Genomic DNA, 23,184 nt, shown 5'->3' on the forward strand with positions numbered 1-23,184 from the left:
GCAAAAAGTGATTTTAGGCAGCTGCCTATTTAAGATGTTCATCTGATATTGCAAATTTCATAAATTCGGAGTTGTGACGTTTGAAAATTTCACCTCAGGGGCAAGAGAACTCCCTGGGAGTACAGGCAGCTCCACAGTCAATGATGTCTGCCGCACATTTACAATAAAGGTACGAAGGACTGGGTCAAAGTCTACAGTTTTCTGTATATGCCATGTCATGAAATGCTGGTAGGGACTCTTGTGGCACATCAGTAGTGTCCTTACCTCTGAGTCACGTGTCCCACTCACTCTAGAGGTGTGTTGATTTTTAAATAAAAACACTAAATGTTGGTTGTTTTCCCTCTATAAAATGAATCAATTTTGACTATGAATCAAAACCTGTGAAATCTCAGCAACCAAACCAGTTTGACTTATTCCCATCAAATTTGCTCAACTGCCTATCCCAACCTTTGCAAGTCAGAATTTGTCCCGGGAAGCTATAATAAACTTATGAATAGAGATTGTCATAATGCCTGTCACACCCTATTGCGCATGGCAAACGTGAGCACTGCCGATGATATTTGCAAACTGTTGGTCTACTGTTTCAGGCATTAGTTAAACATCGACAAAAGTGCATCACAACAATGACAGAAGCACAACATTCTTGCAAAGTGGGTGCCACGTCATTCCGCGAAGTGCCAGCACAACATTACACTGAGTTCAGGGTTCACTGTGGATTGGGTTCAGGAGTTCACAGCAAGGGCACAGGATCAGAATTAAACCACACATGCTGAGAAATTCCATTTCACCGAAAAGAAAGAGTTCTGATACTGCACAAACAGAGCTGCGAAAGTCGAAGCGGGTTGCAATCAATTGTCAAGCAGTTGCCAGCACAGGAGCTACTTTACTGAGGAAATAGGAAAGCACATTGACCCAGCAGCCTCTACGAGCACAGCCTCTGTGGTGTCAGCCTAACTTTATGAAGCTGATGTCCCACCTCCCGACGGGCACCGATTGGTCGACGTCACGGCCGGCTCTAGAAGTACGACTCTTCATTGGTCAAAGTGTCCCGCCTATCATCACGGCGTCCGGCAACAGGTTAGGTCGGCACCTCGTTTCCCCGCCCTTCTGCTTCGCACGCATGCGTACCACGTCACGCAGGCAGTGCCGGTTCCTAGGGAGAGGAGTGCTGTCGCTGCCGATTGTGTAGCGTCTCGGGTGGGCCGAGAGAAAACAAACATCCTTCGCTTGTCACTTGGGGCTGCGAACTGAGATGTAATTCGGCAGGTTAGCGGTGGGGAAAAGCTGCCTGTTGCTGGTGCGCGGGTATGAATGTTCCTGGGGGTGGGGGTTTCTCTACCTTCTTCCCGGCAGCGGTAACCAGGCCGCCATCTTGGATATGTTGGAAATTTCCCATCCCCCTAACCCGCACCCCATACCATCAGTTGTTCCCCTCTTCCCAACCTCCTTCGGCCCCTCCCATTCACAGTGCAAAAAAAGTGAGAGCTATTCTAACCCCATTCCCCTCTTCCCCCAAAATGAGAATTGGCTGCTGCAGAGGCCTGACACCCACCAAAGCCTTTACAATCCCCACCCCCCCCACCCCCACTTCGTTCAACTGGAGTATTGTGTACCCCCTGTGGGTGCAACCCCATAGAAAAGTCACAAGGCCTTAGTGAGAGTTCAGGGGGTATTTACAGAATGGGATCAGGAACTTCACTTGTTATGAGGTTCTCCTTGGAGTCCAGGTGTTCAAAGTCATGAAGGTTTCTGATGAAGTAGCCTTATTTCCCCTTACAGAGGGGTTGGTAATCTACACTCTACTGAATTATCTTTGCTTTTTTTTGTTTTGAACACATTATGAGTGCAGTGGACAATGGGGACCCAGTAGATGTGTGTATCTAGATTTCCAAAAAGCATCCAACAAGGTGCTGCACAAAAGGCTGCTGTGTAAGATAAAGGTGCACGGTGTTATGGGCAATGTATTAACGTGGATAGAGGTTTGATTAACTAACAAGAAGCAAAGAGTGGGTTGCTGGTCAGTGACTAGTGATATGCCTCAGGATCAGTGTTGGGACTGCAATCATTTACAATTTACACAGACGGTTTGGAGACGGAGACCATGTGTAGTGTGTCAAAGTTTGTGGATGACACAGAAATGAGTGGTAGAGCCAAGTAAGCAGAGGGATATAGATAGTTTAAGTGAGTGGGCAAAGATCTGGCAGATGGGATACAATGTTGATAAATGTGAAGTCATCCATTTTGGTGGGAAGAACAGTAAAAAGAACTATTATTTGAACAGTTAAAATGTTGCAGTGTGCTGCTATGCAGAAGGGCCTGGTTGTCTTTGTGCATGTGAAACTAGAACAAGAGGGCATAGCCTCAAAGTTAGGGGGAGCAGATTTAGGGCTGAATTGAGTAGGAACTTCTTCACCCAAAGGGTTGTGAATCTGTGGAATTCCTTACCCAGTGAAGTAATTGAGACTTCCTCATAGTATGTTTTTAAAGGGAAGATAGATAATTTTTTGAATGATAAAGGTATTAAGGGTCATGGTGAGAGGGCGGGTAAGTGGAGCTGAGGCAATGAAAAGATCAGCCATGATTTTATTGAATGGCGGAGTGGGCGCGAAAGGCCAGATGTCCATCTCCTCCTGCTCCTGGTTCTTGTGTTCTTATGCCTGTCTGTGCTTATTGAAGACAGTCTGGTGGTGAGATAGATAATCATGTTGAATGACAGAATGTATTTCATGCATGCCCTGTTCCTCTCCTGCTGTCTATGTTTCATTCTCCTCTTGGAACTGATTACTCTAGACTCCAGCTCTGTCATCAAATTATTGGATTAGAATAGGTGTAGTGTAACCAACAGTAATTACTTTTTGACCTGATATGATGTCTGCCGGAACATATACCTATGTTCATCTAGTTACTTTGATCCTCACTGTGCATTTAATGAAAGGGCTTGTACACTTGATGTTGAAAAGTGGTTTCTCTCCTGGAGAGCAGCTGCAGGCTGGACCAAACCACTAAGTCCAAGTGATGTCAAGAGTTTTAGGAAAATGCTGGACTGTATCTTTTGCCTGTGCTTCCACAGTGCCTGCAGAAACAACTGTTTTGTATTTCTATGTCTAGGCCCGAAACATCAGCCTTCCTGCTCCTATGATGCTGCTTGGCCTGCTGTGTTCATCCAGCTCTACACCTTGTTATCTTGTTTGTATTTCTATAGAGTTTTTAAGTAGTTGGTATCTCCAGGCACGTGTCGAGTATTATTAAAGTAAAACTTTGTTGCATCATGTAAGGTGATATTAGGGCTACTAAAGGCTTATTCAAGGAAGTAAATTTTACAGGATGTCTTACGGGAAGAAAGAGGTATCGGTTTGAAATCTCAGTCAAGATCTTAAAAATATTTTTAGAATGAGAAAATGTATTTGAAATGCCTTATTTTCTATATGAAGATTTAACAGCAAATATTTCATTTCCAAACATCTAAACATTTTTCAGGAGTATCAATTTGACAAAATGTGAATACAAAACAGTAACATGCATTGTTATGAGATTAATAATAAGGTAGTTCAACCTAATTTTATATATAGGGTCAAAATGTAGCTGAAGTGTGTTGAGTTTAGTATAAGCTTGATGTTGATCTATTGGCTAATATGTACCCAAATGTTTATTGTTTATATCAGTCAACCTTGTCACTTGTTTACAAATGTGCCTGGTTTGCTACTTTGATCGTAGTGTAGGTGACAATATAACCAAAGTGAAATTAATGTGAAACTTAAATTGCTACACATTTCAATAGCACACTTCCAACAACCACATTTTTTTTTTAGGTAAACTAAAAACTTACAGTGTGGAAAAAGTGGTCCAACTCTGGCTAAAAAGAGAAGGTAAAAATAGTTCAATATTAAAGGAATAAGCTTAAAATTTTACCCAACAAGTAGTAAGGCTGCAGATTTGGAGGATTTTAGCTGCGATATAGACTGGCCAAGAAATTGATAGAGAGCAAATAAGCATGAGTAAGCTAAAGGCAGACTTTGAAAGTTGAAACTCTGAGATTTTGAAATGTTAAAAAGAAATGAGTGAGAGTAAGCATTAATACCTTGGAGGCTAAGACAGGAGAAATTATAAAGTGGAAAATGGAAATAGGGTCATTAAACAAACACTGTATTTGTCTGCATGGTGGAAGACATTGAAAACATTCCAGATATCATGGAGAGCCAATGATCCAGTGGAAAGAAGCAGTTCAGGGATATTATTTGCAAAGATAGTGTTGGCGAAATTATAGGGACTTGAAAATGACAGATCCCCTTGACCTTATGGCCTGTATCCTATGATTTTAATTCTAGACAGTTACAGAGATTGTGGATACGCTTGTTTTGATTTTCCAGAATTCTCTCAATTTTAAGATATGTCCATAGAGTAGAAAGTTGCTAATATAACTGTCATGTGATAATGGAGGTAGGCTGTTGTTTCTTCACTATCGGTCAGTGCACCTGGTATTAATATTAAAGGAATAGTAGCAATGGTAACAGGACACTTGGAGAATCATGATATTATTATCCAGAGTCAACCTGAGTTTTTGAAAGGGAAATGGGATTTGACAAATCTCATTTATGAAGATGTAACTCTTGGTTGTCAGAGGGTCCTGAGTGTATTTTTCTTGAAATAAAGAATGAACAATGCAAGTACAGCAGAAATGAGGACATAAATAATATATTAGCTTTTATCATAAAGGGTTTAAGGTTTAAGAATGAAATAACCTTACTATAATTTTGTAGGAGAAACCAAACCTGGAGTAGTCTGTACAGTTTTAATCTCTTTGCCTAAGAGGAAGGATGTACTCACCTTTAAGGGAATGCAGCATCAGTTTATTTGGTTGATTCTTGGTATGAAGGAATCATCTGAGAGATTGGTTAAAAAGGGATTATATTCCCTGGATTTTAGAAGCATAAGAGATGATCTCATTGAAACACAAAATTCTTAAGGGGCTTGCTGGGAGGATATTTCCCTTGTTTGTAGAGCCCTGAACCAGGGACCACACTCTCAGAATAAGACTTAGCCATTTAAGAATAAGTAGAAGAGAAACTTGTTCACTTAAAAGATTGTATATCTTTTGAAATCTCCCTAAAGGGTCATTGAATATATTCAAGACAGGTAGAACTTTGGAGATTAAGGGATCTGAGAATAGTGTGGAAATATGGAGCTGAAGTAGACCATGAAGCAATATTTTGTTGAATGGATTAGGCTTGAAGGGTTGCATAGCCTACTCATATCAGATTGGATTGCTGAAATCTTTGGGCTGTTGCAAAACATGCTGGCTGTGAAGTGATGACAGTGCAATTGACTACAGTTTTCGGAAGTTGGGTAGAGTTGGTGATTAAACATAGACTCATACAGCGTAGAAACAGGCCCTTCAGCCCACCATGTCTATGCTGATTAGCAAACACTAGACTAATTGTGTTTACCTGCACTTGGTCCATAGACTCCTCTGCCCTGGCATTTTAAGATGCTTCTCAAATGTTGTGAGAGTACCTGCCTCCACTGCCCCCTCAGGTTGTTCATTCCAGCACCCCTCTGGGAGAAAATATTTTTACTGATTTCCTCTAAAGCACTTACTCCTTACCTCATCTGTGCCCTCTGGTCTTAAACATGTCTACCATTGGAGAAAACATTCTCATGATCTACCCCGTCAATGCCTCTCCATAAGTCTGTATACTTCAATCAGATTCCCCATCAGCTTCCTATGTTGCAGGGAGAACAAACCCAGTTTATCCAGTCTGTCCTCATAACTGAGATATGCTGATGAATCTACTCTGCATCCTCTCCAGTGCAAAAACATCCTTCCGATAGTGCAGCGACCAGAACTACACGCAGTATTCCAAATGTGGCCTAACCACTGTTTTGTAAAGTTTTAACAGGACTTCCTTGCTGTTAAGTTCTGTGCTCCAGCTTTTGAAGGCAAGCATCCCGTCTGCCACCTTCACCACCCTGTTTATCTGAGTGTTAGCTTCAGGGTTCTATGGATTTGTACACCAAGGTCCCTTTGTACCTCAGTGCTCACTAATGACCTGCCATTCAGTGTGTATATCTTCCCTTGTTATATCTCCCAAAATGCATGACCTCGCACCTCTCAGGATTATTTTCCATCTGCCATTGCTCTGCCCAATTTACCAGCTGATCAATATCAGACTATAGTTCACGACCATCTTCCTCACTATAACAACTTCACCGATTTGCGTGTCATCTGCAAACTTACGAATCATACCTTTTGCATTCGCATTCAAGTTGTTAACGTATATAACAAACAGCAATAATCCCAGTACAGATCTCTGTGGTCCACCACTGGTCACAGGCTTCCAATCACACAAACAACTCCATCATCACCCTTCGCCTCCTATTTGCAAGCCAATTTTAGAGTCAGTTTAGCAAGTTACCTTGGATCCCATGGGCTGCTACCTTTTGGACCAGCCTTCCATGAGGGACCTTGTCAAAGCCTTACTGAAGTTTATGTAAACCACATCAACTGTATGACCCTCATCACTATATTTAGTCAAGAAAAAATTGGTTGGTGTTAATTCGATAACTTTGGAACCATTTGCTATTTGTTTAGCTAAGAGTTCAGAAGAAGGGTCACCAGACCTGAAACGTTAACCCTGTTTTTTCCTTCACAGATGCTGCCAGACCTGCTGAGTTTTTCCAGCGACTTTGTTTTTGTTTCTGATTTACAGCATTTGCAGTTTTTTCGGTTTTTATTTAGCATTTACTTTATGTTCTTTGTTCAAGCTTGGCATCTATAAATAATCATAACTGCTGCAACCAATTGCTGATTCCCATTGATTAATTAAAAATGATTAATTTGGCCTGTGATCTTGGAGTATATTATAATGGAAAACAAAGCAACATGCATTAATTTTTCAAGACTCTGTTGTAGACAGATGGCATTAGCATAAAGACTTTTAGAAACCTACAGGATTTTCCAAAGAGTTTTATGTTACTCTAAATGTCTTTTCAAGTATTTAGTTTTCAGTAAAATTGGTATAGTATTTATGAGTTTGACTTAAAATGGATTAATTTGAAATGAACAGTGACACAGCAAAGAACTAATTCTGTAGAATGGATATTCCTGCATATATGGTTGCAAGAAGGGTGTTACCCTAGTCTGGAGGAGGCTAAATCAGGGAGACAGCCTAAGAATAAGTGGGAGACTATTTAGGATTGAGATGAGGTGGAATTTCTTCACACAGGATAGAGGTTCTTTGTAGTTCTCTGCCCAGAGAGCTGTGAAGGTTATTAGGTATATTCAAGACAGATTCTATAAATTTCATGATATTAATGATATCAAAGGGATATGGGGTAGTCTCTGAAAACGATGCTGAGGTAGGACGTCAACCATGACCTGGTTGATTGGTGAAACAGACCCTAGGGGTTAATGGCCTGATCTGCTCCTGTATCCTATACTGCATCTACATGATATTTTAACTTTGAAACTTGTAGTGAAGTTATGTTTACACTGTTTTGGTAAATCCAGATCTTGAGTTAGTCTTACTACAGTAAGCACCAGTTGTTGCATATGTGACGATACTATAGTTTTAAGAGATGTATTTTGTTCTTTTTTTGAGAGGTTGAGATGGAGGTACTGAGTGGTCTGTTACAAGCCAATAAAATAAACAGCTTGTCAGGCCGTGGGTTTTTGTTTTAAAATGTTGGAACAATAGAAGCAGCATGAATGGGTGGAATCGGGATTGGAATTAGTAAAATCAGGGTTTTTGTTTGGCTTTTGAAGTTGACTGTGAAAGCTGTTATTCCTCTGTTACAGCTAAAAGCAGGAGTTCTCTCTGCCAGAATTGCGTGCACGACAATTTATTTTCCTGAATTTTCCAGCAATTTGTGTTTTTGTTTCTGATTTTGAACATCTGCAATTATTCAATTTTAAAAAAGAAATTTTGCTTTTGGAATGTTACTATTATTGGAACAGTTGCTGTTCAGTAGTTAAATAATGTATTCTGTTAACTTTAGCTCGAGTGGAAAACTTAAATGAAATCCTCTTTCTTTTGTTTGTATTTTAACTGTAGATTAAGAATAAAGTATGTTTTGCTTAAAGCTGAGCAGTGTAACCAATCAAATTACATCTGGAACACAGCACCTTATGCTTACCTTTAAATAAGAAAAAGTTAGGGTCTAGGCTATCTCTCTGATGTATTTGAGGGGGGTTTGGTCTGGTCCGTAACACATCCCAAGAGTGACATTGGTTTGTAGTGATGTCAAATATGTCCTTTCCTTTGGGGACCGCTAAGTAATAAAGAATATAGGCAATTATTTCCACTTGGATTAGTCCAGGAATACCTATGCAAATTACTTGAGCATGTTTGTAAACCACTATGAAGGCATAAAATTGAGATGAAACTCTACTGTCTATCTTCTGCAGTGCTGAAGTCCACATCCAACACATGGATACAAAGCAGTTAACATTGTATTTATGTTAATATTAGGGAACATTGATTAATTTTGAATCAGATTATAGCAATCATCTCTATTGGAAATCCTCGTTTGTCTTATCTTTATAATTTGACTGTGACTGAGAATAAGCTTCTGTTTCCAGCTTCAAAAATAATTTGATGTGTATTTATATAAATGTATACACACGATAGAATGAAATCCTCTCTTGGCAATTCTTATAAAGTTTCAATTTCATTGTTTGCAGATCCTTCATGATGATCGATAAAAGCATTTATATTGTGCAAGGTGAAATAAATAGTGTCGTTGGTGCTATAAAGCGAAATTCAAGATGGACCACTCATACTCCATTGGTAAGTTTTCTTGAGGAAATTTCCTTTTTGCTGTTCTGGTAGGTTACATTGATGCGGTATACAGATTATATGGTATAAGCGTGATTGATCACCAAATCTGTTGCAGATGATACGGGTGGCACGGTGGCACAGTGGTTAGCACTGCTGCCTCACAGTGCCAGGGACCCGGGTTCAATTCCAGCCTCGGGCGACTGTCTTTGTGGAGTTTGCACATCCTCCCCATGTCTCCGTGGGTTTCCTCCGGGTGCTCCGGTTTTCTCCCGCAGTCCAAAGATGTGCAGGTTAGGTTGATTGGCCATGCTAAATTGCCTGTAGTATTCAGGGAGGTGTAGATTAGGTGGGTTATAGGGGGATGGGTCTGGGTGGGCTGCTCTGAGGTTCCGTGTGGACTTGTTGGGGCGAAGGGCCTGTTTCCACACTGTGGGGATTCTATGATTCTATGATCTGTGAATTTGATGATGGTAGCATGGCTGTACTTGTCTGCTGGCCAGTGTTTGAGTGTTGGTTGTGCATTTTTACTATGTCTCTTTTCTCGTGAAGCTTAAGCAATGTCGTGAGGATTATTGATATGTTATTCAAATGCTACCCAGCCACTGGTAATAGGTGAAGAAGAGTGAAAACAAAATTTAGAAACTACTTTCTAATTTAGCTATTTCAAGATACTGTTTTTTTCCAGACTGGCCTACTTTGTCTAGTATTAGGCAAAACTAGGAGGTTCAGCTGTTGGCATCCCAGTGGGCTGAATGCAATGAGGGAAAAGGCCAGGAGCTTTCTTGTCTTCACAACGCAGCCTATGCCCAAATGCAACAAGACTTGGAGAGTATCCAGACTTTGCAGAAAAGTGGCAAGTAAGATTCTTGCACAAAATGCACTGTAGAAATTTGTCAAAGATCCTGAGATAGCACTTTCCAAACTCTCAGCCACTGACATCTAGAAGTACAAGGGCAGCAGATACATGCGAAACCACCACCTGCAAATTTCCCTCCGAGCCACTCACCATCTTGACTTGGAAAAACATTGTCGTTCCTTTAGTGTCACTGGATCAAAATCCTGGAGTTCCTTCCCTAATGGCATTGTATTTGCATGTGCCTACAGCATATGGAGTGCAGTATTTTAAGAAAGCCGTTAACCAGCACCTTCTGAAAGGCACCTAAGAATGGGCAATAAATGCTGGCCCAGACAGCAATACACGTGTCCCATGAGTGAATTAACAGAGAAAACTTGCGTCACTTTGGTCAAGCCTACACTGGATCCAGGATGACTGCCATGCTCAGTGTGTTATTTTGCTGTTCTGAGGCATAAAGTTAAATCACTGACATTGAGTGTGACAAAGGAATAGTTATCACGTCGTCCCTGACACTGAACGACAGAGATCACAAAGAAATAGCAGCAGGAGAAAACATACTGCCATTAAACCCATGTTTGCTGACGTTTTATGACTCTCATTATTTTTCAGTTCTAAAATATTAAATGTCATCCATTTAAATTCATTTCTCAAGTTTGTGAGTTGAAATCTGCCTATCAACTGAAGTTTCTTTTGTTCAATTAAATCTTAGTTTTCCAACCTTATCTTTGCTGGGAGCAGTGAAGAGAATAATTCAAAGAACTTTGTGTCCAGCTTATTTATTTAACACTGAAAGATACATACTTCTTCAGGGTGGTCTACTGTTCTTTTACATCACTCCCCTCTCAAATACCAACTGCTTCTGTTGTAGAATTTCTGGCAATCCTTCACTGTGTCATTAAATAGAACATATTTTATGTTTGTGCCCAAGCCCAATGTATTGGCAATGATAACACCATTTGCAACATCAGAGGTGCATCTGATTTTACCTTCATCTGAACGGCACTGATTTCAGCAGCAACTGCTAAATGGGATGTTGTTTTTATCCTTTCTAGGCACCAGTTGTAAATTATGATGTCCCAATTGAGTGTACTGCAAGGCAGCCTGCCTGTGAGGGTTAGGAATCTCTTTGGACTCCTGTATATAGTTGCAAAGTCAGTAACTAAAATGTTTATTAATTTTATAATAAAACTTCATAAATGTTTTTAGTGTGGGCAATAACTCTTTAGCAGGGTGCATTTGGAGAATTCAATTTTCTGAATGGCAGATTCTTAACCTGTATGTTGCATGACTGTGTCAGGGCAGCATGTAGTTTTGCAGCTCTGATTCATCACATGGTCAGTAATAAACAGTAATGTTGCTGGCACTGGAGGGTACCAAGAGGAGGCCAGGTACTTGCATGCTGAAAAAGGGAGAATTATTAGGATGTACTAGAACATTGTGATCATTTGCCTGATTCTGATTACAGAAGAGTCTAGGGAGCAACCGTGGTGCATTTCATTTGACAGTTTATTTTTTTTTTAAAAAGAAAGGTGAAAGGTGAGTGCAAAGAAATACTAGTGAGTATGTTGTGATGTAGAAATTTTTATTGAATCTGCTTCTCAGATTTAAACTGTAGTTGTAAGAAACAGGAGATTCTCATCTCAGTGAGAGGGCTACTGTCTCGTTCTGCAAATTTCTTGTTTAAAAGTCTGTGTTTATAGGTCTCTGTCTGGAACATGTACTAGAGTGAGATGATATTAATGTTTCTGATAGAGTTCTGATTTTTTTAAAAAAAGTTTTTTTCTTTCCTAATTTTTAGATTGTTGTTTGTAACAATTGTAATCCTTCACTATAATTGTGTTCATTGCTTGAGGATTTTTTCACAAGCCACCCCTTATGCTTGCTGGGAAGTATGTGCTGTTGCCTGTCCCATGCTTAGCAAAAGATTGATAGAGAGCTCCTAAACGTGTTGGATTAAAACTAATGTTTAGGAATTTTTTCAGAAATGTTAGCGACTAATTCAAAGCCGAGCTCACGTTGGGTTCTTTAAAAGGTAAATTTACGTTGCGATACGTTTTTCCAGAAACTGTAATGAAAAAGAAACCTTCATATCTGCCAATTTAAAAATGTTTTGTCATGTTCAATGATCTTTATTATTGAGCATAACTAGAAATCTAGAAAATAGGAGCATTTTGCCCATTGAGCCCACTCCACTATTGAACTTTATCATGGCTAAACCTTTATCTTGTTATCATAATCCTGTTCTTTCCCCATAGGTCTTTACACTTTTAGAGTCTGATAATCTATCACTTTCTTTCTTAAACATATTCATTGACTTGGCCTCCTTAGGCCAAGTCTGTGATAGTATCCTCTGACAAATCTCTTATCTCAGTCCAAAATGACGTATTGCGTATCCAGAGTCCATGGCCTTTTGCTTTGGACTCCCCACGCAGGAGAACTATCATCTCTGCATTTGGTTTGTCTAGCCCTGTTAGAACTTTTTCAATGCAATCCCCTTTCTTTCATTTGAACTCCAGTGAATACAGGCCTAGTCGACGCAATCTTTCCTTATATGGCAAATATGCTATCCCAGGAACCTTTGCTGCACTCCCTCTCTGACAATTATGTCTTGGATAAGGAGACTAAAAGTACCACTGTAGTAAGACTTCCTTGCTTGTATACCCCAACCCTCTTACAACGAAGGCCAACACATCATTTGCCTTCCTAACTGGTTGCTGCACCTTCAGACTTGTTTTCTGGTGTACAAGGACACCAGGCCCTTTTTGTACATCAATCTTTCCCTCTCTATCACAATTTAAATAATACTCTGCCGTTCTTTTTTTTTCACCTAAATTGGGCAACTTCACACTCATCCACATTACACTGCTGTGAATTTGCCCACATGCTCAATTTCTCTTAAACCCCTTGAAGTCTGTTTACATTCTCCTTGCCACTCATGGTCCTACTTAATTTTATGCTGTTAGCTATTAACTTTTATTTTGGAATTTGTTCCTTCTATGTCTTTGCATTTATTTATTGTTTCAGTGGACTTTTAAATCATTGTTTATTCTTTTAACCTGTAAAATCAGACCTTTGATCTAATTGAGATTAAAACAGAAAATGGTGGAATCGCTCAGCATGTCAGGCACCATCTGAAGAGAGGGAGAAATAAGTGTTAACATTTCATGGAATGATATGCTGAGTATTTCCACTTTTTTGTATTATTTCAGATTACCAGCATCTTAGTTTTTCTATATTAGTCGAAAATGAGAGCCATTGTGCATTAAATTTAGTGACCATATTACTTCACGTAAAGGATTGCTAATTTCTGGTTAATCATTATTGCACTGTTGGTGTAGATAACAGAGAACAATAATCTCTTGGGTGAACTACTGTAAAATGGTTCAAATGGCCACCAGAATACAATCACAGAAAATTTTTAGTGATAAGCTGGCAATGCTCTTTAAATTTGTGAATGGTAACCTAGTATATTGAAAAGACAATTTCTACAAGGCTAAAAATTGCAATTGCTTTTTTTTAATTTCATGAAAGGATTCTCAAATGTTTACCATTTGAACTCCAGAATAAGTGTTAATTTTAATCACCAAAATAAACTGTTTCAGCACTGAAATATTTCTACATGGAGCCAATTATAACTGTTTGCATTTGGTTGCTGTTCATGTCTGTCTTAGTTGGAATTTCTTTTGCTTGATGTTAAATCAGTTAAATTATTGTCACATCACTATCTAGGAAGTATGTACATCACCTTTTTTGATTGATTGATAAATGATATTTTTAAAATTTGCTTCTTTTGCCTTTTAAAATATTTTCTCTAATCAGTGTTACATTCTGAAGTTTTCTCTGTATTGGTTTCTCATGTATGTAGTCTTCTGTGTTAGACTTGATTTCCTTAAATCTACGGTCCTTCTGAGCCATGACATAACCTGCGTGTGAAGTACTGCAATTAAGATGAGTCCCAAACTCAAGAATCCCAAATCTGACCTTGTCTGGTTTCTGCACAAATATACTTTCCAGCCAGTATCATGGTAGTGCTAGATTGCATAAGTGGTTTGGAAATTTAATTGTTGGCATTTTAAAAATAGGGTCTAGAAATGAAAGTGAGAATTAGCTGAGTGAGTCTCTCCTGTATGTGGCTGTGGCCACATTGTGAAATGAATCAGAAGATGCTAGCTTTTCTCAGCTGTTCTTTCCAGCTCATGGCTTTTTCAATTTTTTTTTTACTGCTTTGTTTTCCATTTCCTATGCTGCTGCAGGCTGTGTTATTGGGGGAGAGCAAAACAACAAGGCCGTATCAGGTATGTCATAGTTTTTACTGTGATGTATCTGCTACGAGCTGTTACTTGACTGTAGCATCAGGTGGGTGCAGATTTTTATTTGACACATCACTCATACGTCATGTGGCTCATTTGAAAACTAACATGGCATTGTTAGAATTAATGTTGTTTATTTTGGGAGGTAAATTCAGCTATTGTTAGATGAGAATACTTTCCCTGATAGCATAATTGTAATGGTGAACTGAAAAATGAAAGTGGTTTCACTAAATTTAAAAAAAAACACTCTCGCCAGATATATTTGACTGTCTTTCTCCAGTCCAATAGTAAATTACTCCCAGCTGTCATTTTCCATATCTATAGCCCATAATAGTTTTACAGTAATTACTGCTCAGTGATATTTTCAGTCTTTTAGAATGCATGCCTAGACTTTCATTATAGTGAAGGTACAATTATATTAATTCAGTCATTATCAGTGCATTAACCCCAAGGAGACAAAGCTGCTGTAGAAATGTTAACAATATTTTTAGGAGTTTTTAGTGATTGATAATGTGGTTCAGAATTCACCTTTCACACTTAGGATTTTGGTTTGAAAGTGACTTTTGACTATTTCAATAACAGATTGTGCACATGAGGTGTTTAATACAGAGAGAAGTAAGGACAGGAATCAGCAATTCAGCCTCTTGAACTCTTTCTGACATTTGGTGAGGTCTGTTTCCTAGGTCCATCCATCTACCTTGGACCAATTGCCTTAGATTTTTGCTAGCTCAGGATATTATTGGTCTAGGCTCGAGAAAAGGTAACCAAGAACCTGCGATAGCAAGAACTGCAGATGTTGGAGCATAGACAACACCATGTGAAGCTGGCAGAATACAGCAGGCCAGGCAGCATCAGAGGAGCAGGAAAGTTGATGTTTCGTGTTGGGACCCTTCTTCAGAAATGGGGAGGGGGAAGGGAGCTCAGAAATAGAGGAGGGGTGAGGCTGGGGAAGGTAGGTGGGATGGTAAAGCTGAGTGCAGGTAGGGACCATTGGGGATTGGTCTTTGGGATGGGAGGGGCGGATAGGTGGGAGAGAAGATGGACCAGTTGTGTCAGGTCAAGGAGGCAGGGTTGAAAGGGAGGGTTGGACGTGGGATGAGGCCGGGGTGGCGAGATTTTAAAACTGGTGAATTCCATATTTAAGCCATCGGGCTGTAGGCTCCTGAGGTGGAATGTGAGGTGTTGCTCATCCATTTTGTCGGTGGTGTCATTGTGACACTGGAGGAGGCCCAGGATGGACACGTCACCCAGGGAGTAGAAGGGGGAGTTAAAATGGTTGGCGACCGGAAGGTGTTGTCGTTTGTTGTTTACAGAGCGCAGATGCTCTGCAAAATGCTCTCCGAGTCTGTGCTTGGTCTCCCTGATGTAGAGGAGGCCACATCGGGAGCAGCAAATATGGTAGAACAAGTTGATGGATGGGCAGGTGAACCCCTGTCTGATATGAAAGGTTTGGGCCATCTCCGATACCTTCCTCTCCTCCTTGGACTTCTCTGTCTCCATCTCTGGTGACCACCTCAAAACTGGCATCTATTTCAAGTCCACCGACTCCCACAGCTGCCTGGACTATACCTCCTCTCACCCAGCCTCCTGCAAGAATGCAATCGTATACTATCAATTCCTCCGCCTCCACTGCACCTGCCTCCAGGATGGGGCGTTCCACTCCTGAACGTCCCAGATGTCCTCCTATTTCAAGGACTGTAACTTACCCCCTCCGGTGATCGAAAATGCCCTTAGCCGCATCTCCCGCACTTCTGCCCTCACACCCCCTTCTCCTCCTCCTCCCCAACAAAAATAAAGACGGTTTTGAGGAAGTGTCACCGGACCCGAAACACTAACTGTGATTTTCTCTTCACAGATGCTGCCAGACCTGCTGAGCTTTTCCAGCAACTTCTGTTTTTGTTCCAGAAATAAAGAAGGAATCCTCCTTGTCGTCACATATCACCCCACCAACCTCCACATCCAGCGTATCATTCTCCACAACTTCCACCACCTACAATCCGACCCCACAACCAAAGACAGAGATATTTCTCTCCCCACCTCTGTCTGTCTTTTATAGGGACTGCTCTCTCCGCGAATCCCTCTTCTGCTCCACACACCCCACTAACCCCACCACACCCGGCACCTTTGCCTGCAACCGCAGGAACTGCTACACCTGCCCCAATACCACCACCTCACCTCCATCCAAGGCCCAAAACAAACCTTTCATATCACCTGCACATCCGTCAATTTGGTCTTCTGTATCCGTTGCTCCCGATGTGGTCTCCTCTACATCGGTGAGACCAAGCGTAGACTTGGAGACTGTTTTGAGGAGCATCTGCGCTCTGTATGCGACAAATGGCAACACCTTCCGGTCGCCAACCATTTTAACTCCCCCTCCCACTCTCTGGGTGACATGTCCATCCTGGGCCGCCTCCAGTGTCACAATGACATCACCCGCAAACCGGAGGAGTAGTACCTCCTATTCCGCCTCGGGACCCTACAGCCTGATGGCCTAAGCATGGAACCCATCCCACTGACCAATCCCCACCACTGCCTACTTGCACTCACCTATCACCATCTCACTGATCTCCTCTCTCTCTTTATTTCTGAGCTCTCTTTCCCCCTCCCCATTTCTGAAGAAGGATCCCAACACGAAACATCAACTTTGTGATGCTGCCTGGCCTGCTGTGTTCCTCCAGCTCCACACTGTTGTCTCAACATAGAATCTGCTGTCTTTTTGTTTGAACACATCTATCACAAAATTACACTTAGATTGCAATACAGATTATTTGGGATTATATACTCAAAACACTAAAATTATGCACAGTTAATTTTTTTCAGAAACTTGGTAGTGTTGGCAGCATCATTTTACAGAGGCCACAGCTTAGATTTGTATAAACTTCTCACCTCAGCATGGAATCTTCAATGTGCTCATTATGATGGTAGTGCCATTGTTACTACCAAGTTTGCTGGAAGGTAGTGGTATGGAAATTCTGGTGCGTGATTTCTTGGAACGAGGATTGAATTGGTATTGATAGATAAACTGGCCAGCTCGTGACAATATGACATTGTGCTCTTAATAAAAGCTCCTGAGCTTGTTCCTACTTTTTGAATGCAGTCACCTAAATGAGCACTGCTCCTAGTGTAATCTGTGGTGCTTTTTCAGAAAGTCAGCAGTTGAATGCTTTGAATGCATTTGTAGGTAGTTATGGATCTATATGGATCTGCCTTCACAAAATGCTATGAATTCCAAAAAATTAATGTGATCATTCCTAAACTATCATTTTGAGTTCATCTTCATCTGCTCTGTTTTGAGCAGAGAAAATTCAGTTCTGACTCGAGTAGCTCACTCAGTGAGGCTGCTTGGTATTTATGCATTTCCAATGCAACGTTTCTTAGAAGCATGAGTGGCCATGCCTGCATTGAATACCAGGCAAGAGGTCAGAAAATCATGCTCCAAAATTGAACATGATTAGAGATTTAATTCCTTTTGTGGCAGCAAGTTTAGCATTTGCTAGTATCAGTGTTGTGTAGGGGTTGTTTTAGTCTTGCACTATGTTGTGTTTAGATTACTGTGAAGCATTCAAATTTGAAACTCAATAACCTATTAGGTAACCGTCAAATATATTACAGCTCACCTTTAATTATAACCAGAATTTGCAACACATTGTCCAGAAGACAATTGGGACAAAGACTATAAGACTTTTTTATATATATTCATTTATGGGATGTGGGCGTTGCTGGCCAGCCAGCATTTATTGCCCATCATAATTGCCTAAGAGAGCAGTTTAGAATCAACCACAGTGCTGTGGGTGTGGAGTCACACGTAGGCCAGACCAGGATATGATGGCAGGACTTAAGTAAACCCAATGGAGTTCTCCATCTGGTTTTATGGTCGTCATTAGACTCGTAATTACAGATTTGTACTAAATTCAAATGCCACTAACTGATGTGGGGGTCATGAACCTGGGTCCCCTGAATATTTCATTGGTTTTTAGGATTATTAGTCCAGTGACAGTACCACTAAGCAGTTGTCTCCTCAGTGATGTATGATGCCTCCCCTATAAGATATAGAAGCAGAAGTAGGCATTTCAGCCGAATCTGGTCTACCATTCAGAGTGGTCGTGGTTGATCTGATAATACACGACTTCACTTTTCCTGCCTTTTCTCTATAACCCATGATTTCTTTACTGATTAAAAATCTGTCAATCTCAGCTTTGAATATACCTAATGACCACCCCTTTGTGGTAAAGAATTCCAGAGATTCAATATCCTTTGAGAGAAGTATGTCCCCTTTTATTTCTCTTAAACGTACGACCCCTTACTCTGAGATTATGCCCTCTGGTTCTAGACTCTCCCACAACCTTTTTGCATCTACCTTCTTAAGCCCCTTAAGAATCTTGTATTTCAGTATTCTCATTCTTCTAAACTCCAATGAGTACAGGCTTAACCTGTTCAACGTTTCTTTATAAGACAGTCCCTTCCTACCTGGTATCAGCCTTGCAAACCTTCTACAGTGTGTCCAATATTAGTATATCTTTACTTTGGTAAGAAACCCAAAATTGTTCAAGGTATTCCAGCTGTGGTCTGACTAGTGCTTGTATTGTTTTAGCAAACCTCCCTACTTGTAAACTCCATTCCCTCTGAAATAAAAGTCAACATTTCATTTGCCTTTCCTACTACACACTGAACTTGGATGCTAGCTTTTTGTGATTTATGTGTGAGAACTCCCAAATCCCTCTGTTCTGTAGATTTCTTCAGTCTTTATCCATTTAAATACTATTCAGCTCCTGTTTTCTTCCTGCTAAAAGTGCATATCCTTGCATCTACCCACATGGCTAGGCACTTCAAATTCTAAACTGCATATTTCTTCAACTGCTTTTTGTGGCTGGTTGAATAATATATTCCTTGAATCAGTGTTAATTATCTATTTTCATATTTCATATTCTTATTTCAGGAGGAAGAGCAAGATCTACTTCTAAATAGTTTCAATCATCTCAAGGATATCTTGAACAATATAACAGGTACTGTACAAGTTTACTGATAATGATTAAACTGAGCAAATTGTGCATCAATCATTTTAAAGGTCACCTTAATCAAACTTTACATTTTTAGTTGCTCGATATTCTTTTATCTGCATTTGGTATTTAACGTAGTTGCAGAAATCAAAATTAATTAAAGGATTTCTTTAAAAAAGGTATAAATTTGTAATGTGCCTTTCAAACAGCAAGTTGGTGAAGTTAATATTCTCTTGAAGGATTGTCTTTTTTAAGGTTAGTAGAAATATTCAGTAAATTCTTCTAATCCTGTGTGCTGGATTGTAATAAATTCCAACTTGGTTTGAAATGCCTTTTTTCTTTACGTACTCAGAACTGAAATATTTGATCAGGTGTCGTGGAAATAACCATTGTGAAGTGGTGTTCTTTAGGTTTGTCAATATTATCTCATTTTTCCATTTTATGGGTTTCGGGGTTTATTTATAATTTTCAGATTCCCTTAGGAAGTGGTAACATGGTCTGTTCATTATTTAACCAAAAATTGTAATGAAGTGAGCGAGGCAGTGTAAATGTTAAGCAGTGTTCCAGTGGTGCACACTTTGCTCCTGTGTGCTGCCTGCTGGTATCTGAGCAAAGTGTTGCCTGTAATCCCTGACCCACCTGCACAGCATTGCTCAGTGGAGGTGCTTACTGTAGCATAGTACACATAATAATAGACTTTCATAATGTTCAACCTGGATAAACAAACCTTAGTTTAAAAATAAGTGTATGTTGCCTAAACATCATTGTTTTGGATTGTTTTCCACAGTTTAAAGTAATAATCAGCAATTCAGGAGGTTTATTTCTTTACATGGCATTGTTAGTGAGTGTGGTGTAGAGTACTTGGATATTGATGTACAAGTGGGCCATTGAATCCTTGCAATAAGTCTGTCCAAAACGGGGGGGTCATCTTACATGCAAATATAAAAGTGAACTGTTGGCTTTGGAGTGCATGGTTGTCATTTTGAAATGTCATCTGCTTCTGACACGAATAGTGGACATGTGCCATGCATCTTTGCAATATGGCCCGTGTTGTCTGCTTAATTACTTAAACCCGATTTATAAAGTACTGATAAGTAAAATATAAATTTGTGGGGATACCATTGGAGTCTCACTAGTACTGTAAATGTAACGAGGCTGCAAAGGAGGCTGATCTACCCAGTATATACAAAGACACGATTTTGTTTTTGGAGTGATCTTATATATTTTGATTACCAGTAGCTGCCACATCTCTGGTAAGAATGCATATGCCAGACAAACTGATCACAGGATATAGTCTGTGACTTCATCCCCAAACTATTATGAGAATCTTTCCGTCTGTTGCTCACAATTTTACTGAGTTTATCTCCACTGCTGACAAAGGATTCTGATCTAAACCTGGAGCTAGATAAAATGATAACCTACTTGAGCGATCTACTTTATTCACAGTAAGATAGGTCTTTCGTTGACTTCATGATCACAATAAACATTGGATTCTGCAAGTGGCACACAAACTCACTGCTTTCTTGAGAATAACCGCTCTTCAAATCTGGCCCCTTTTAATATAAAGACCTTCATAGATTTAGTACATGATATTGTCTGTTCAGTTGCCCAGCCATAGTCATAAGAGTTGTACAGCATGGAAACAGAACCTTTGGTCCAACTCGTCCATACCGACTAGACATCCTAAATTAATCCAGTCCCATTTGCCAGCATTTGGCCCACATCCCTCTAGACCCTTTCTATTCATGTACTCATCCACATGCCTTTTAGATGTTATTGTACCATCCTTCTCCACTTTCTCTGGCAGCTTGTTCCATACATGGACGACCCTAAGTGTGAAAACGTTGCCCCCTTAGGTCCCTTTTAAATCCTGTCACCTTAAACCTATGCCCTTTAGTTTTGGACTTCCCCACCCCAGGGAAAAGACCTTGGCTATTCACCCTATCCATGCCCTCATGATTTTATAAACCTCTATAAGGTCGCCTCTCAGCCTCCCATGCTCTAGGGAAAATTAAGCTTCTCCCTATACCTCAAACCCTCCAATCCTGGCAACGTTCTTGTAAATCTTTTCTGAACCCTTTTCAAGTTTCACGACATCCTTCCTATAGCAGGGAGACCAGATTTCACGCTGTATTCCAAAAGTGGCCTATCCAGTGCACTGTACAACCTCAACATGACCTCCCAACTTCTATATTCATTGCATTGACCAATAATGGTAAGCGTGCCAAACGCTGCCTTCACCATCCTATCTACCCGCGACTCCACTTTCAAGGAAGTATGAACGTGCACTCCAAGGTCTTTTTGTTCAGCAAAACTCCCCAGGACCTTACTATTAAGTGTATAATTTCTGCCCTGATTTGCCTTTCCAAAATGCAGCACCTCACATTTATTTAAATTAAACTCCATTTACCACTCCTTGGCCCATCTGTTCAAGGTCCTGTTGTACTCTCCGGTAACCTTCTTCATTGTCCCCAACACCTCCAATTTTGGTGTCATCTGCAAACTTACTAACCATACCTCCTATGTTCACATCCAAATCTTTTATATAAACGATGAAAAGCAGTGGACCCAGCACCGATCCTTGTGGCGCACCTCTGGTCGTAGGCCTCCAATCTGAAAAACAACCCTCCACCGCCACCACCCTCTGTCTCCTACCTTTGAGCCAGTTCTGTATTCAAACAACTCGTTCTCCTGATATTTCAGGTGTTGTAACCTCGCTAACCAGTCTAACATGAGGAATCTTGTCAAATGCCTTACTGACATCCATATCGTTCACGCCTACCACTCTGCCTTCATGAATCCTCTTTGTTACTTCAAGAAACGTAATCAAGTTAGTGAGAGACAATTTCCCGTGCACAAAGCCATGTTCACTGTCCCTAATCAGTCCTTGCCTTTCCAAATATATGTAAATCCTGTACCTCAGGATTCCCTCCAACAACTTGCTCACTACCAATGTCAGGCTCACCAGTCTATCATTTTTTGGCTTTTCCTTACCATCTTTCTTAAATAGTGGTACCACATTAGCCAACCTTCAGTCTCTGGCACCTCGCATGTGGCTATTAATGACACAAATACCTCAGTAAGGGGCCTAGCGATCACCTTAGCTTTCCACAGAGTACTATGGTGCACCTGATCAGGTCCCCGGGGATTTATCCACCTTTATGCATTTTAAGCTGTACAGCACCACCACCTCTGTATTATGGACATTTTCCAAGATGTTGCTGTTTATTTCCCTGCATTCTCTATCTTCCATATCCTTCTCCACAGTAAACACTGATGCAAAATATTCATTTAGTATCTTCCTCATTTTCTGCAGTTCCATACATAGGCAACCTTGCTGATCTTTAAGAGACCCTATTCTCTCCCTAGTTACCCTTTTGTCTTTAATACCCTTAAGCTTTGGAATTTCTTTGCTTAATTCTCTGCCTCGTTGCCTGTCTCTCCTCTTTTAAGACGTTCCTTGGGATAGATTAGCTCAGTTGGCTTGTAAACAAAGCAGACTGATGTCAACAGCTTCACGCCCTTGCCCGAAGTGTGGTGACCCTCAGGTTAACCTCAGTGCCAGTCAAGTCTCTACAGAGAGACCAGTCTGTAGTCTTCTGGGATGTTCCTTATGACCTATTTTGGTCACCTGTTGTAATATATCTCATTTTGACTGTAATTTAAAAAAAAAAAAAAAATTCATGGGCGGAGTGTATTGCTGGCTAGGTGTGCATTTATGGCTGCCTCAAATTACCCAGAGGGTGGGAGTCAATGCAACAGTCAACTGCATTACTGTGGGCTTGGAGTTGCAGACACTAGACCAGGTTAGGATGGCAGGTTTTCTACCCTGAAGGGTGTTAGTGAATCAGATGGGTTTTTATGACAATTGACAGTGGCCTATGTCCACTATTAGACTAAGTTTTTATTCCAAGTTTTTGTATTGAATTCAAATTTCACTATCTGCCATGGTGGTATTTTACCTATGTCCCCAGGGCATTAATCTATGTGAGAATGTTAAGGGTACCGTATAAAAGCAAAGGAAGAATTGATGATCGGGATAGGCATTTCAAACTGATATTCCCCTTCAGTGTCACAGGGATACTGAAATAAAGTTAGGCCGCTTCACCTGAGGTTAGTCAAATCAGTACTGGTTAGTGTGGCTTAGCAATTTAGCAATTTCATGTAATTCATAAATGGGGTTTAATATGCTGTATCACCTAATCATCTCATGCTATTTTTCGGTTCCATATACCAAGCGTTTT

General features: G+C 40.4%; 1 long non-coding RNA gene across 1 annotated transcript; it reads left to right on the forward strand.

Annotated features, from left to right (window-relative positions):
* Nucleotides 1-1,098: 1,098 nt before the first annotated feature.
* LOC109936554 lies at nucleotides 1,099-18,947 on the forward strand. Its single transcript, XR_002261448.2, has 3 exons — nucleotides 1,099-1,266; nucleotides 8,681-8,786; nucleotides 18,880-18,947. It is a non-coding gene; the product is annotated as an uncharacterized LOC109936554 (long non-coding RNA).
* The last annotated feature ends 4,237 nt before the right edge of the window (nucleotides 18,948-23,184 follow it).

This window comes from Rhincodon typus, chromosome 34, assembly GCF_021869965.1.
Source record: "Rhincodon typus isolate 14 chromosome 34, sRhiTyp1.1, whole genome shotgun sequence".
Taxonomy (NCBI): Eukaryota; Metazoa; Chordata; class Chondrichthyes; order Orectolobiformes; family Rhincodontidae; genus Rhincodon; species Rhincodon typus.